Source organism: Oryctolagus cuniculus, chromosome 11 (assembly GCF_964237555.1).
Source record: "Oryctolagus cuniculus chromosome 11, mOryCun1.1, whole genome shotgun sequence".
Taxonomy (NCBI): domain Eukaryota; kingdom Metazoa; phylum Chordata; class Mammalia; order Lagomorpha; family Leporidae; genus Oryctolagus; species Oryctolagus cuniculus.
In genome coordinates, this window is record NC_091442.1 from 109106755 (window position 1) to 109121090 (window position 14336).

A 14336-nucleotide genomic window follows, 5' to 3' on the forward strand; every position below is an offset into this window, starting at 1 on the left:
GCTGTGCCAATCCGAAGCCAGGAGCTTATTCCTGGTCTCCCATGCGGATGAAGGGGCCCAAGCACTTGGGCCATTTTCTACTGCTTTCCCAGGCCATAGCTGGATCAGAAGAGGAGTCGCCGGGACTGGAACCAGTGCCCATATAGGATGCTGGTGCTTCAGGCCAGGGCTTTAACCTGCTGCACCACAGTGCCGGCCCCCTCACATTTGATTCATTTCCTTTACTCACCAGTTACCAGCATGCTGAGTTCTTTCCTAGCATCATTCCATATTATCCAATGAGTTTGGTGTCATTGTAGAACCCATGGAGTAAGCTTACTCTATGCATCCCGGGGTTGGGCTTTTGATATTCACATTGCCTCACCTTAACCAGGAGAAGCCACTCAGATGAGCTCCTGTTACAAACTCAGAAGCCCAGAAAATGTCCTTGCTTTCAAATATGACATGATGTTCCATTCTCCTGTTTATTTCCTGCCCAAGGCCTGGATTCAACCATTTCTCCAATTAACTGAGTTTTCCTTTTTGTGGAAAATATTTCATTTTCAAGACCACAATCCATATGTTAGAGATGCTCAGTACTGCTGAGTAAGTCATTGTTTTCTAGGCCTTTTTGATGGCTAAATTTAAGATAGATGATTGATATCTTGTTGATAGATAGATAGATAGATAGCTGTTTCAGTGTGTCCCCTCCAAAATTCACTTGTTGCCAGTGTGATAGTATTGAGGTAAAGCCTTTAATAAGGGAGTATGCTATAAAGGCTACTTCGTGAATAGGAACAAGGCCCTTTAGAAAGAGGCTTCCCACAGCAGTTGGTGGGCTTTGCCTCCCACCTGTAAGAACAGAGTAACAAGGGCCTCATCAAACCAAATGTTGCTGCCTTGATCTTGGACACCCCACCCTCTAGAACTGTGAGAAATAAACTTCTGTTCTTTATAAATTACCTAGTCGCAGCAGCACAAACCAGCTAAGATTAGATGAACAGATGGATAGATAGATAGATAGAGCGAGCTAGCTATAGGAGTTCATACTGATATGTCCCATTCCAGTTCAGAAATGCAAGGTTTTATTTTGCATTTATTTATTGAAAAAATTTTTTTCATTTATTTGAAGGGAGAGAGAGAGAGATCTATCATCCACGAGTTCACTCCCCAAATGACAGCTAGGGCTGAACCAGACTAAAGCCAGGAGCCAGCAACCTCTTCCCAGTCTCCCACATGGGTGCAGAGGCCCGAGTACTTGGGCTGTCTTGGCTGCTTTTCCAAGCACATTACAGAGAGCTGGATTGAAAGCGAAGCAGCCAGGACTCCAATGGTGCTTATATGGGATGTGGCATTGCAGGTGATGGCTTTACCCACTATGCCACAACAGTGGCCCCTACAAGGTTTGTTAACTGTATTGAACCTACCAAATTCAATCAAAAGTTCCCTTTTGTTCCACGCCAAAGCTCCCAGTTCCCTATTCTTAACAATTCCAACATAATTACTCACTTGCTATGCAAGAATGTATGCACAACAGTCTCAGAACAGCCAACATTACCACCAACGTATGGTTACTGAGAGTTTAACATGCTTGTGGCTTTACAGTTCTTTCTGTTTATACAGTGTAACACACTAGGGATAAGCAGTCAAATTGCTGGTTATACAGTAATTTAGAATTGTTCTTTGTGAGGTTATCACCAATAATACACAAAATTGGGTTCATTTGTTTCATTTGGTTTTGGGTTTTAGGAATTTATTTTTTATTAAAATTTGGTTATATTAAAGTAAAATATTTATGAGTTTCAAAGTCAAACTTATAATACAAGGTATATATTTTGAGACGTCTGACTTCTGTGCCTGTCCTCTCTACACTATTCAATAACCATTTAATTTTTGTATTTTTATTGTTTTCTAAATATATACATGTATCTTCCTCCCCTTTGAAAGATAGAAATGTACATTTTGCTTTTCCACCCAACATTATACCCGTAGGACCCCCTCTGTGGTCCTAAGTATATAGAGGAGATGGGCCTCCACTGTCTTACAGCCTCTCTCTCACCACCTAACACCCAGGCAGGAGCTTCTTTTCCCTTCCTCTGATGTCTTGGCCCTATAGCAGACGTGCAGCCAGCTGTGGGGGGCAGGGAAGGGCTGCACAGCGGGGCTTCCCAGGCGTGGAGTTTCACTCATCAGGTAAAGACTCCACATCTGGAGCCCAACAATTTAGGTTATATAATGAATAGGCTTTCAACATACTTTGTAAAAATAAAAACAATATTTTAAATTATTTCCACTTGTTTAAAATCCATGTAAGGGGCTGATAGTTGCCGTTTTTTAAAATCCAGGATTTATGTGGAGTTTGATGATAAATGGCTGGAAGCGTAGGTGAGGATGCCTGTCCAGTCTTTTGGGCATTTCCAGTAGACAGCTGTGGACACGGATTGTGGAGTGTTTCTATTGCTGCCTCAAACCTTAGCAGCTTGAGAGAGGACCTGCGGTGATTCCTCAGGTCAGCAGCGTGTGCAGGGCTGGAGCAGGTGGTTGTCCTGCCGCGTGCCGTGTTGGCGGCGTTCACCCTGCACGAAGGCCTCATCCTCTGGGTGTCTGCAGTGGCTGATGGCATTTCTCATCGCTCTCTTCACGTGGCTCCTCAGCAGGAATCTGGACATTTACCAAAGGCAGGGGAACGTCCCACAAGGACACAAGCACTAGAGAGGTCTCGCTCGTGTCACATTTTCTCGTGTCCCATTGGTTAACACAAGTCACATGGCCAAGTCCAGAGTCAGTGTGGGAGGGGGCCACACAAGTGTGGGAGGATTGCTGTGCTATTTTCCCTTTTTCTCACCTATAAGGACAATGAAGTAGGGGGTGCTTTTTAAAAAAAAAAAAAAAAGATCTATTTATTGGCCAGTGCCGCGGCTCAATAGGCTAATCCTCCACCTGCGGCACTGGCACACCAGGTTCTAGTCCCGGTTGGGGCGCCAGATTCTGTCCCGGTTGCCCCTCTTCCAGGCCAGCTCTCTGCTGTGGAAGTGCAGTGGAGGATGGCCCAAGTCCTTGGGCCCTGTACCCACATGGGAGACCAAGAGAAGCACCTGGCTCCTGGCTTCGGATCAGTGCGGTGCGCCGGTCACAGTGCGCAGGCCGCAGCAGCCATTGGAGGGTGAACCAACGGCCAAGGAAGACCTTTCTCTCTGTCTGTCTCTCTCTCTCACTGTCCACTCTGCCTGTCAAAAAAAAAATCTGTTTATTTATTTGAAAGGCAGAGTTACAGAGAGGCAGGGGCAGAGAGAGAGAGAGAGAGAGGGAGACAATCTTCCATCTGCTGATTCACTCCCCAAATTGCCGCAATGGTCAGAGCTGGGCCCATCTGAAACCAAGAGCCAGGAGCTTCTTCCAGGTCTCTCTGATGAGTACAGGGACCCAAGGACTTGGACCATCTTCAACTGCTTTCCCAGGCCATAGCAGAGAACTAGATCGGAAATGGAGCGGCCAGGACTCAAATGGCGCCCATATGGGATGACAGCACTTCAGGTGGCAGCTTTACCCACTAAGCCACAGTGCCAGCCCCAGTAGGGGTATTCTTCCCTCCTCCTAATTCAAAAGAGAGGGATGTCAGGGGGACCATTTAGAGGCTTGACAGGAGTCAAATCTGAAGTCTGAAACACGCCTGAGAGCCAAATGAGGACGCTGGAGGCCACTGGACTGAGAGCACACAGGAGAGGGACAGGGATCAGACCTCCACTAATGGATAGGGGCAGGGATGCGAGTTTTCCCAAGAGCCAGGCGGACCCACATAGGGGAGCTGCTTAATGCTGTCTTTTGGGGCACTCCAGGTGGAGAACTGTTTGGACAGGTGATGTGACTTTAGGAGGGAGTCAGCAGGATTGTGGGAGTTGGGACTTGGTTTGCTGCAAACGAGGGGAAAAAAAAACAGCAATGGCAATAACTTAAGTTTATTTCTGTCAAGCAAATGTAAACAAGCAAGAGGTGATATGATGGTCTCCAACTCATCAGAGATCCTTGATCCTTCCATCTTATTGCTCTGCCTTACTCAACACATGATGCTATAGTCTAGCGGTTTGTCCCCTGCAAGACTCATGTTGAAACATAATCCCCAAACTCATGTGTTAATAGCATGTGGAGGTAATTAGGACTAGATGAGGGCAGGAACCTCATGATGGCATTAGTGGCTTTGTACAAGGAGGAAGAGAGACTCAACTTAGCACACTTGCTGTACTCACCATATGATGTTCTGTGCTGTCTTACCACTCTGCAGAGTCCACACCAGCAAGGTGTCCTCATCATATGCAGCACTTTGACCTTGGACCTCCAGAACCAAGAGCTGAATAAACCTTCATTCTTTATAAATTATTCACTCTCTTTCAGTTACAGCAACAGAAAAAGGACTAAGACACAGGCTTGCACCAAAGGGCCCAACATGACTATTCTAGCTTCTTCCATCAGTTCTATGTTGGAAGGAAGAAGAGTCCCAGCATTTGAAGATGATTCCCAGAAACCATGCATGTGACTTTCACTCACAAGGTTAGAGCATGGATGTAGGTCACGTGTAGTTACAAGAGAGGCTGGGGAATTTCATTATTCCAAGTAACCATGTGTTTCGCTACTTATAGCTTCTATTTCTGAAGAAGAAAGAGAGACTGAGTATTGGGGAACAGTTAGCAAACTCTTTCGCAGTGGTAGCCTGGCTGCCCAGGGATTGAGAGTTGAGTTGTAAGGAGCTAGGCATAGCAGAGGCATTACCCAGGTCGAAGCAGGAGCATAGGCAAACACGTTCTCAAAAGCAACCCATGAGCAGAAGAATCATCACCACCAATGTAGATGGCAACAGAACCATGCAAGGTGGAGCCTTCTTTTCCCCAACTATCTTTATCCCCAGATCTTACGTTGGATGAGTCAGAGATCATGGCTCGTGAGTGAGGAGGAACTCCATGAGAAAAGACAGTAACAACCTTCACCACACTCCAGGCACGGGTCTAGCCCAAGCTGTGGAGAGAAGGATCTCTCAATTAGCTAAGAGCATAGATGTTAAAATTATTATTCTGGACTTGACTTTTTAAGTCACCAAAACAAAACTATTGATGCCTTTATAAGTGCCTGAAGGACCTTTAAAGATCTAATAGTGACAGTTACTCAAAAATGCATAGTTTTTATATGACCCAGCAACTCCACTCCTAAGTATATATGCACAAAAGAATTAAAAACATATGGCCACACAAAAACTTGCCCATGAGTGTTCATCGCAGCATTATTCATAATAGCCAAGAGTGGAAATAACCCAAATGTCCATCAGCTAATGAATGGATACACAAAATGTGGTCTATCCATCCAGTGGAATATTATTCAGCTGTAGAAAGAATGAAGTGCTGATAAAACCTGAAAACATAATGCCAGGTGACAAAAAGCCAGGCACAAAAAGCCGTATATTATGTGACTGCATTTAGATGAAATATCTAGATGAGGTAGAGAGAGAAAGTAGATTAGTGTTTCAATGAGCTGGACGAAGGGGAGACTTGGGAGTTACTGCTAATGGGTATGCTTTTCTTTTTAGGTTGCTGGAAATATTCTGTAACTAGTTAAGGTGGTAGTTGATAACCTTGTGAATAAACTAAAAACCACTTAATTATACGCTTTATTTATTTATTTATTTATTTTGACAGGCAGAGTGGACAGTGAGAGAGAGAGACAGACAGAGAGAAAGGTCTTCCTTGGCCGTTGGTTCACCCTCCAATGGCCGTCACAGCCGGTGCGCTGCGGCCAGCGCATTGTGCTGATCCGAAGCCAGGAGCCAGGTGCTTCTCTTGGTCTCCCATGCGGGTGCAGGGCCCAAGGACTTGGGCCATCCTCCACTGCACTCCCGGGCCACAGCAGAGAGCTGGCCTGGAAGAGGGGCAACCGGGACAGAATCCGGCCCCCGGACCGGGACTAGAACCTGGTGTGCCGGCACCGCAGGCGGAGGATTAGCCATTGAGCCGCAGCACCGGCCAAATTATATGCTTTAAAAGGGTGAATAGTATAGTATGTAAATTATATCTCTGCAGTTTGATTTTTTTAGACATAATACTGGCCAGAAAGTTACTAATTTTGCCTAAGATTTCATCCAAAACTAGGGATAGAACTAGCCCACAAGCAGATCTAAAGAGCCGATGGAAGTGGAGATTATTTTTTCATTATAATCAGTATAGCTCGGGCTTTCTATATAATGATTTCATTAATGGCACTCACCTAAGTTCCTTAACATGGGGCAGAGCTGATCAAAGTGTTAAGAAGGATTAGAAGACTTCACGTGTAAAGGCCATGTCATGGATTCTGTCATTTGCATCCTTACAGCAAGGAAAAAAAAACTGGAAATCAACAACGTGGACCCTCAGAGAACTGAGACTGTAGTGCGTACAGTGAAATCTGGAGATACTGGAACACATCCGAGATCTACTTACCTGCAGCAGAAGCCATGGGAGCCATAGATTGGTGAGAAATTTTCAATGGTGGGCCGGCGCCATGGCTCACTTGGCTAATCCTCTGCCTGCCTGCGGCACCAGCATCCCATATGGGCACCGGGTTCTAATCCCGGCTACTCCTCTTCCAGTCCAGCTCTCGGCTATGGCCCGAGAGGGCAGTGGAGGAGGGCCCAAGTGCTTGGACCCCTGCACCCCATGTGGGAGACCAGGAAAAAACACCTGGCTCCTGGCTTCGGATTGGCTCAGTGCACTGGCCGTAGCGGCCATTTGGGGAGTGAACCAACAGAAGGAAGACCTTTGTCTCTCTCTCACTGTCTAACTCTACCTGTCAAGTAAAAAAGAAAAAGAAAGAAAGAAGTTTTCAATGGTAATTTTGTTGAATTCCTAGAGGATGTGTTGGACTGACTGAGGAACTTTTGGGGACTTCAGTTTTAGGGGGCCACTCACACTTTTGTGGGCTCTTCCTCTAGTGACTGCCAAGTTCTGACGCTGAAGATGCAAGACAGAGGCCCTCGTGGCTGTGACAGGGGTAGAAGAGTTATGATAATGAAAGGCACCTATAGTGTTCTCCGTAACCAACACCTGCCTCTAGAGAGAAAGGCTACGAAAGATTTAACCCACCTGCAGGAAGGGCATTCTTTCCTGTTCATCCGCCTAGAACACTGAGATGTAATTGCAGGTTATAGAATGTTCCTGCCTCACTCACACCATATCACCCCTCCAACAGTGTTCCAGTGTAACAACAGTAGATTACAGCTGCAAAAGCTGCAAGATCCAGATTCTCTGATGAGGGGTGCTTAGGAAAAGATCAAGTTGAAAATAGCAGACAAAACCAAGAACACTAGAGGAATTTGAATCCTTGGACACCTATAGCTATAGCAAATATTAAACACAGCCCGACTCCTAACCAGATTAACATAATCCTTACACTAGAGACTCAGTTCCTAGTACCCAATGCAACATGTCCAACTTTCAACAAGAAACTACAAGGCTCACCAAGGGCAAGAAAAAACAGTCTGAAGAGACAGAGCAAGCATCAGAACCAGACTAAGATATGACACAAATGCTGGAATTATCAAAGAATTTTAAATAACTATTAATATGTTATGAGCTCTAATGGGAAAAATAGACAAAATCCAAGAACAGTTGGGCAGCGTAAGAAGAGAGATGGAAACTCAAGGATAAAAAATCAAAAGAAAATGCTAGAGACCAAAAGTGCCCTAACAAATGAAAAATGTGCTTGTTGGGGTTATAAGTAGATTCAACACAGTGTGGCAAAAACAAATGAGTTTGAAGTTGGGTCAACAGAAACTTCTTAAGCATAAATGTAGAGATAAGAAAGAGAGGCAGAGACAGATCAAGAGAGAAAGGAAGGGAGGAAACCGAAAGGAGAGAGGGAGAGAGCAAAAGAAAAAAAAAAAGAGAGGGGCCCGTGCTGTGCTGTGGTGGGCTAAACCTCTGCCTGTGGCGCTGGCATCCTATATGGGCACTGGTTCATGTCCTGGCTGCTGCTCTTCTGATCCAGCTCCCTGCTAATGGCCTGGGAAAGCAGTGGAGGATAACCTAAGTGCTTGGGCCCCTACACCCACGTGGGAGACCCAGAATAAGCTCTTGGCTCCTGGCTTCAGATTGGCCCAGCTCCAACCCTTTTGGCCACTTGGGGAGTGAACCAGCAGATGGAAGACCTCTCTCTCTGTCTCTCCCTCTCTCCAGTGCTGCCTCTCAAATAAATACATTTCACCTGACCCTGGTTAGAATGGCTTACATACAGAAATCTACCAATCCAAGGGGCAGGCATTGTGATGCAGCAGATTAAGTGGTTGCTTGGAATGCCGGCATCCCGTGTCATAGTGCTGGCTGCAGTCCCAGCTACTCCACTTCGGATCCAGCTTCCTGCTAACGCGTCCTAGGAGGCAGCAGATTATGGCTCGATTTGCTGAGGTTCCAGCCATCACATTGGGGACTAGATGGAGTCTCAGGCTCTTGACTTCAGCTTGGCCCAGTCCTGACTGTTACAGGCATTTGTATAGTGAACCGGCAGATGGAAGATGCCTCTCTGACTCTGTCTCTCGCTGTTCCTCTCTGACATTCTGCTTCTCAAGTAGATGAAAACAAACACATGAGCATATTTAAAAGATCCAATTGTATCTTGTATACAGGAAACCCAATTTAAGTATTCAGACTCAGGTTCTGTCCTGACATTATTACTAGCTCTATATTCTTGAATTTCATTAGATGCCCCTGAGAGCCTTAAAATAAATTTCCAATTTTTTCTTAAGCTATATCTAGTGTTACTTGCAGTCCAAAGAGTATAAATTTGTACTCCTTAGGCAACTACAATTAGCATAGACCAGATAATATGTGCATACACCTTGTATAGATAATTAAAAATAATGCATGTTGAGGAAGTCTTCTGCTTATTTGGAACACGATGAAAAATATGATGGAAGCAAGCATAAAGGTTGTCTTGTTACCCATACCGCTTCTGGGTGGGAGGAGTAGGGGGCATGAAGTGATGGGGAAAGATGCAATACTCTAACACTAACTAGAAGAAATCTAGTGGTTGTATTCTTTTCAGACAAAGCAGACTTTAGAATAAGGAAAACTGTCAGGAAAAAAGAGGGACATTATGTAATAATAAAGGGATCAGTTCTCTAACAATACAAAACAACCCTTAACTTGTATGTACCTAATAAGAGAACATCAAAATACAAGAACCCAAAACAGAGAGAACACAAGAGAAAAATAGACAAAAGTATTGCTATAGTTGGAGGTTTTCACACCCCTGATTCGGTAGCTGATAGATCAAGTAGACTGTATTAGTAAGGGTATAGCTGCCCTTACAACACTTTAACAGCACTATTAATCACTTGGTCTGATTGTCATTTAGCAAACACCCATCAAACAACAGCAGAACGCATACATTCTCAAACTCACCTGGAGCATTCAACATGATAGACTATATTCTGGGCCATAAAACCGAATTTAACAACATAGGTATAGGGTCTATATAAGGAGACTGTAGTACTCTGATAAAAGAAATCAAGTAAGATCTAAACAAGTGGAAAGATATTCCATGTTCATAATTCTATATTGGATTAAAAAAAACTCAGTTTCTGCCAGCGCCGCGGCTCACAAGGATAATCCTCCGCCTACAGTGCCGGCACCCCGGGTTCTAGTCCCAGCTGGGGCGCCGGATTCTGTCCCGGTTGCTTCTCTTCTAGTCCAGCTCTCTGCTGTGGTCTGGGAGTGCAGTGGAGGATGGCCCAAGTGCTTGGGCCCTGTACCTGCATGGGAGACCAGGAGGAAGCACCTGGCTCCTGGCTTCGGATGGGCACAGCATGCCGGCCATAACGGCCACTTGGTGGGTGAACCAACGGAAAAAGGAAGACCTTTCTCTCTATCTCTCTCTCACTGTCTAACTCTGCCTGTCAAAAAAAAAATTTAAAAATAAACAAAAAAACTCAGTTTCTGATTCTTCCAACTTGAATGGATTCAATGCAATCCAAAACAAAAGCCTAGCAACTTATTTCGCGGCTACCGACAAAATGATCCTAAAGTTTATATGGAAAAGCAAAAGACCAAGAATAGACAAAACAATCCTGAAAAAGAACAAATTTGGAGGACTCACACTACTGAACTTCAAGACTTTCATATATATATATATGTGTGTGTGTGTGTGTGTGTGTGTATAGTCAATTTATCTTTGACAAAAGAGGAAAAATAAATCAGTGGAGAAAAAATAGTCTTTCCAACAAATGATGCTGGCACAATTGGCTGTTTGGATTAGTCACTTCTTGTTACTGCAAGTAAAATACCTGAGAGAAGTTCCTTATGAAGGAAAAAGATTTGTTTCTGACTCGTGGTTTTGGAGGTTCACAGTCCAAGATCAAGTGACTGCATTAGTCTGGCATTTGAGGAAGGTAGGGGCTGGCAATGGTGGAACATGTACAGTAGAACCATCACTTGCAGAGATCAGAATCAGAGTCCAAATTCAGCTTATGTAACCAATCTCTTATGAGAAGGCTTTCCAAGGGCCTGTCCCTAGAGACCACCTCCCAATTACCATAATGTTTTAAAGATTTCTTTATTTATTTGAAAGAGTTACACAGAGAGAGAAGGAGAGTCAGAGAGAGAGAGAGAGAGAGAGAGGTCTTCCATCTGCTGGTTCACTCCCCAATTGGCCAAAAGGACCAGAGCTGTGCCATTCTGAAGCCAGGAGCTTCTTCTAGGTCTCCCACGTAGGTGCAGGGGCCCAAAGACTTGGGCCATCTTCTACTGCTATCCCAGGCCATAGCAGAGAGCTGGATGGGAAGTAGAGCAACCAGGTCTTGAACTGGTGCCCATATGGGATGCAGGCACTGCACTGCCAGAGCACCAGTCCCCCAATTACCATAATTGAATGAAGCCTCCACCCTCTCCAGTATCTTTAAGTTTAAATGTCTGCATGAGTTGGGGAAACAAATCATGTTCACCCTGTAGCTGATACACAGATGTGTAAAAAAAGAATTCAGACACAGCCCTTACATCTTTTCCAAAAATTAACTCAAAATGTATCATAGGCCTAAATTTTAAAATGTGAAGTCAAAAAACATCTAGAAGAAAACAGATAATCTAGGTGATCTTAAGTTTGGTATTGTTTAGATACAATACCAAAATTATTATCTATAAAAGCACCAAGTGACAAATTGGGCTTCATTAACATTTTTAAAAAATATTTATTCTATTTATTTGAAAGTCAGAGTTACACAGAGAGGTAGAGACAGAGAGAGAGGTCTTCCATCCACTGGTTCACTCCCCAGATGGCCACAACAGCCAGAGCTGCACCGATCTGAAGCCAGGAGTCAGGAGCTTCCTCCAGGTCTCCCATGTGGGTGCAGGGGCCCAAGGACCCGGGCCATCTTCCACTTCTTTCCCAGGCCACAGCAGAGAGCTGGATTGGAAGAGGAGCAGCCGGGACTAGAACCGGTGCCCATATGGAATGCTGGTACTTTAAGCCAGGGCGTTAACCAGCTGTGCCACAGCACCGGCCTGGGCTTCACTAACATTTAAAACATCCCACAAAATGGGAGATAATATTGGCAAAGCACATATCTGATGAAGGACTTGAGTTCAAAATATCCAAAGAACTCATTAAACTCCACCATAAGAAAATAAACAACCTAATTTAAAATGAGCAAATCTAAACACATCAAACAGGAAGATGAACAGATGTTAAGCAAATGTATGAAAACATACTCAACATAATTTGTCATTAGGAAATTAAAATTAAAATGAGATGCCACTACATACCTGTAGAGTGGTGAAAACTTTTAAAAGTGGACCATACAAATCACAAATGCAAAATACAAATATCAAGTGACTAAAAGGCATGATCAGATCTTGATTGTATATTGCTACCTCCCAGGGTCTGGAAAAGGCAAAACTTTTTGATAAAAGTGTGATAATGGAAACATCAGTAGTTGCCTCGGGTCAGAGGTTAAGAGGAAGTTGAATAGGTCAAGCAGAGATTTTTCTAAGGGTGGAAAAATCATTCCATATGATACTGTAACATATGGAATATGATACATGATACTATGAATTCGCCAAAAATCACAAAACTTTATGGGTATGTGAAAATCATTTAGGAAGTTGCAGGATCCCAATATAGAATGCAGACCAAATATAGAATCCCAACATAGAAATGTAGACAAAACAGACTGTATTACACATGTGTGAAGCAACTTCACTGAATGAGAAGGAAGGAAAAGGTACTGACCTAAGTAACTTCAGAAATGAATGGCATCTGTAAGTCTCTAGACACAACAAACCGCATGTGATATGTGTCCTAGTTGATGAAGTTCTCACAGGGGCATGAGTTAACCATTATGGTGCTGCTATCCACGTATCCTGGAAAGCAAATGATGAGCTATGAGAGGTTGGACTTCAAACTGCTCATGGGAAATGTATATTATGAAACAATCATGTATAAAAATCTATTTTTTTCACCAAAATAATTTTATCTTTTCATTCGATTTTTCCATGAACTTTCTGAGGTCCTGTCCTCTGGTGGGAACCAGATTTCTCCCTGTTGGAGTGGGAGGGGTAAGAGAGAACCAAGAGGGCCTCAAGGGGACAGAATTACTGAATATAATGTGCTGTCTCTGATGGGAAAGTACTAGGAAAACAACAAGGCAGTGTGAATGAAGTATTGAGGTTAGTTAGTAATAATGGATCACCTTGGTTCACTCATTAGTAAGTGAGCCGTCCTAACGTTAGATGTTAATCATAAAGGAAACAGTGTGAGGTATATGTGAACTTTCTGTATGATCTTTGCAGTTGTTCCCTAAATTTAAACTGGTGTAAAAATTTCTTTAAGTTTTTTATTTATTTGAAAGAATTGCAGAGAGAGAGGGAAAGACACACAGAGAGATCTTCCATACACTGGTTCACTCCCCAAATGGCTGCAATGGCCAGTGCTGGGCCAAGCAAAGCCAGGAGCCAGGAGCTTCTTCCAGGTCTCCCACGTGAGTACAGGGACTTAAGCACTTGAGCCATCCTCCACTGCTTTCCCAGGCACATCACCAGGGAGCTGGATCCGAAGTGGAGCAGCCAGGACTGGAACCAGCACCCATGTAGGATGCTGGCGCTATAAACATCAGCTTAATACACTATACTGCAGCACCAGTCCCATTAACTTATCTTGTATAACTTGAGTTCAAAGGATACTTAAAGCTGATAAGTCAATTAATAGATGAAAAAGGACATTTTAGGATATAAAGTTGTATTACAATATATGATGGAGAAATACTAGAAGAACTAAAAATCACTATATATAATAATTAAAATGTGGATGACAGAGCAGACTGACAGTAGCAGGTGGGAGGCAGTGAACGAATGGTCACTTTTGTGCTGCACATAGTCAAGGGTCAATAATTGCTATTTGAAGAAAAAGAGAATTAATTAAACCACTAAAATAACTTTTAATATACTAAGCCACTGAAAGAGTTAAAAAACAAGCTAAAAAATTTCCAAATTGTTAAAAAAAAAAACCTGCATACACAAAACAACATTCAGAAAACACAAATTGCATAATAAATAGTTTTTAAAGGAATACAAGTGCATAGTATAACAAAATACAATTTAGCCAAACTAACACCAGTTGTATCTGTTGCCACCTATAAATTCAAATGGATTTGCTAATTGAAAATAATTGAAATAATAATTGAAAAAAATAATTGAAAATAAAAATATCCAGGCTATATCACAAAGCAAAACTCTGCCATTTGACACAACATTTGGTAACCTAGGAAGTCTGAAGTAAAAGAGGGAAAAATTCTGGCAATTATAACCAAAAAGAAACAAAAATTATCACAATAAAATTTGGGGCAAAAACCTCAAGTGGCAAAGAAGGACAATTAAGATTAAAAGGTTGGGCCGGCGCCGTGGCTCAATAGGCTAATCCTCCACCTTGCGGCGCCGGCACACCGGGTTCTAGTCCCGGTCAGGGCGCCGGATTCTGTCCCGGTTGCCCCTCTTCCAGGCCAGCTCTCTGCTATGGCCAGGGAGTGCAGTGGAGGATGGCCCAGGTGCTTGGGCCCTGCACCCCATGGGAGACCAGGAAAAGCACCTGGATCCTGGCTCCTGCCATCGGATCAGTGCGGTGCGCCGGCTGCAGCGGCGGCCATTGGAGGGTGAACCAACGGCAAAGGAAGACCTTTCTCTCTCTGTCTCTCTCTCTCTCACTGTCCACTCTGCCTGTCAAAAAAAAAAAAAGATTAAAAGGTCAATTGATCAAAGGCCTTACATTTTTATATATATATATTCATACATTAAATACAATACTATCCAAATTCATGTATCAAAAACATAAGAAAATAAAAGCAGAGGTAGAATAAA

At 43.5% G+C, this 14336-nt stretch overlaps 1 long non-coding RNA gene across 1 annotated transcript; it reads right to left on the reverse strand.

The window, feature by feature from the left end:
- Positions 1-134: 134 nt before the first annotated feature.
- Positions 135-8298, reverse strand: LOC138844235 (uncharacterized). The gene is made up of 3 exons (XR_011379797.1): positions 6438-8298; positions 6226-6323; positions 135-4986 (listed from the first exon to the last, which is right to left on the reverse strand). It is a non-coding gene; the product is annotated as an uncharacterized lncRNA (long non-coding RNA).
- Positions 8299-14336: the final 6038 nt, after the last annotated feature.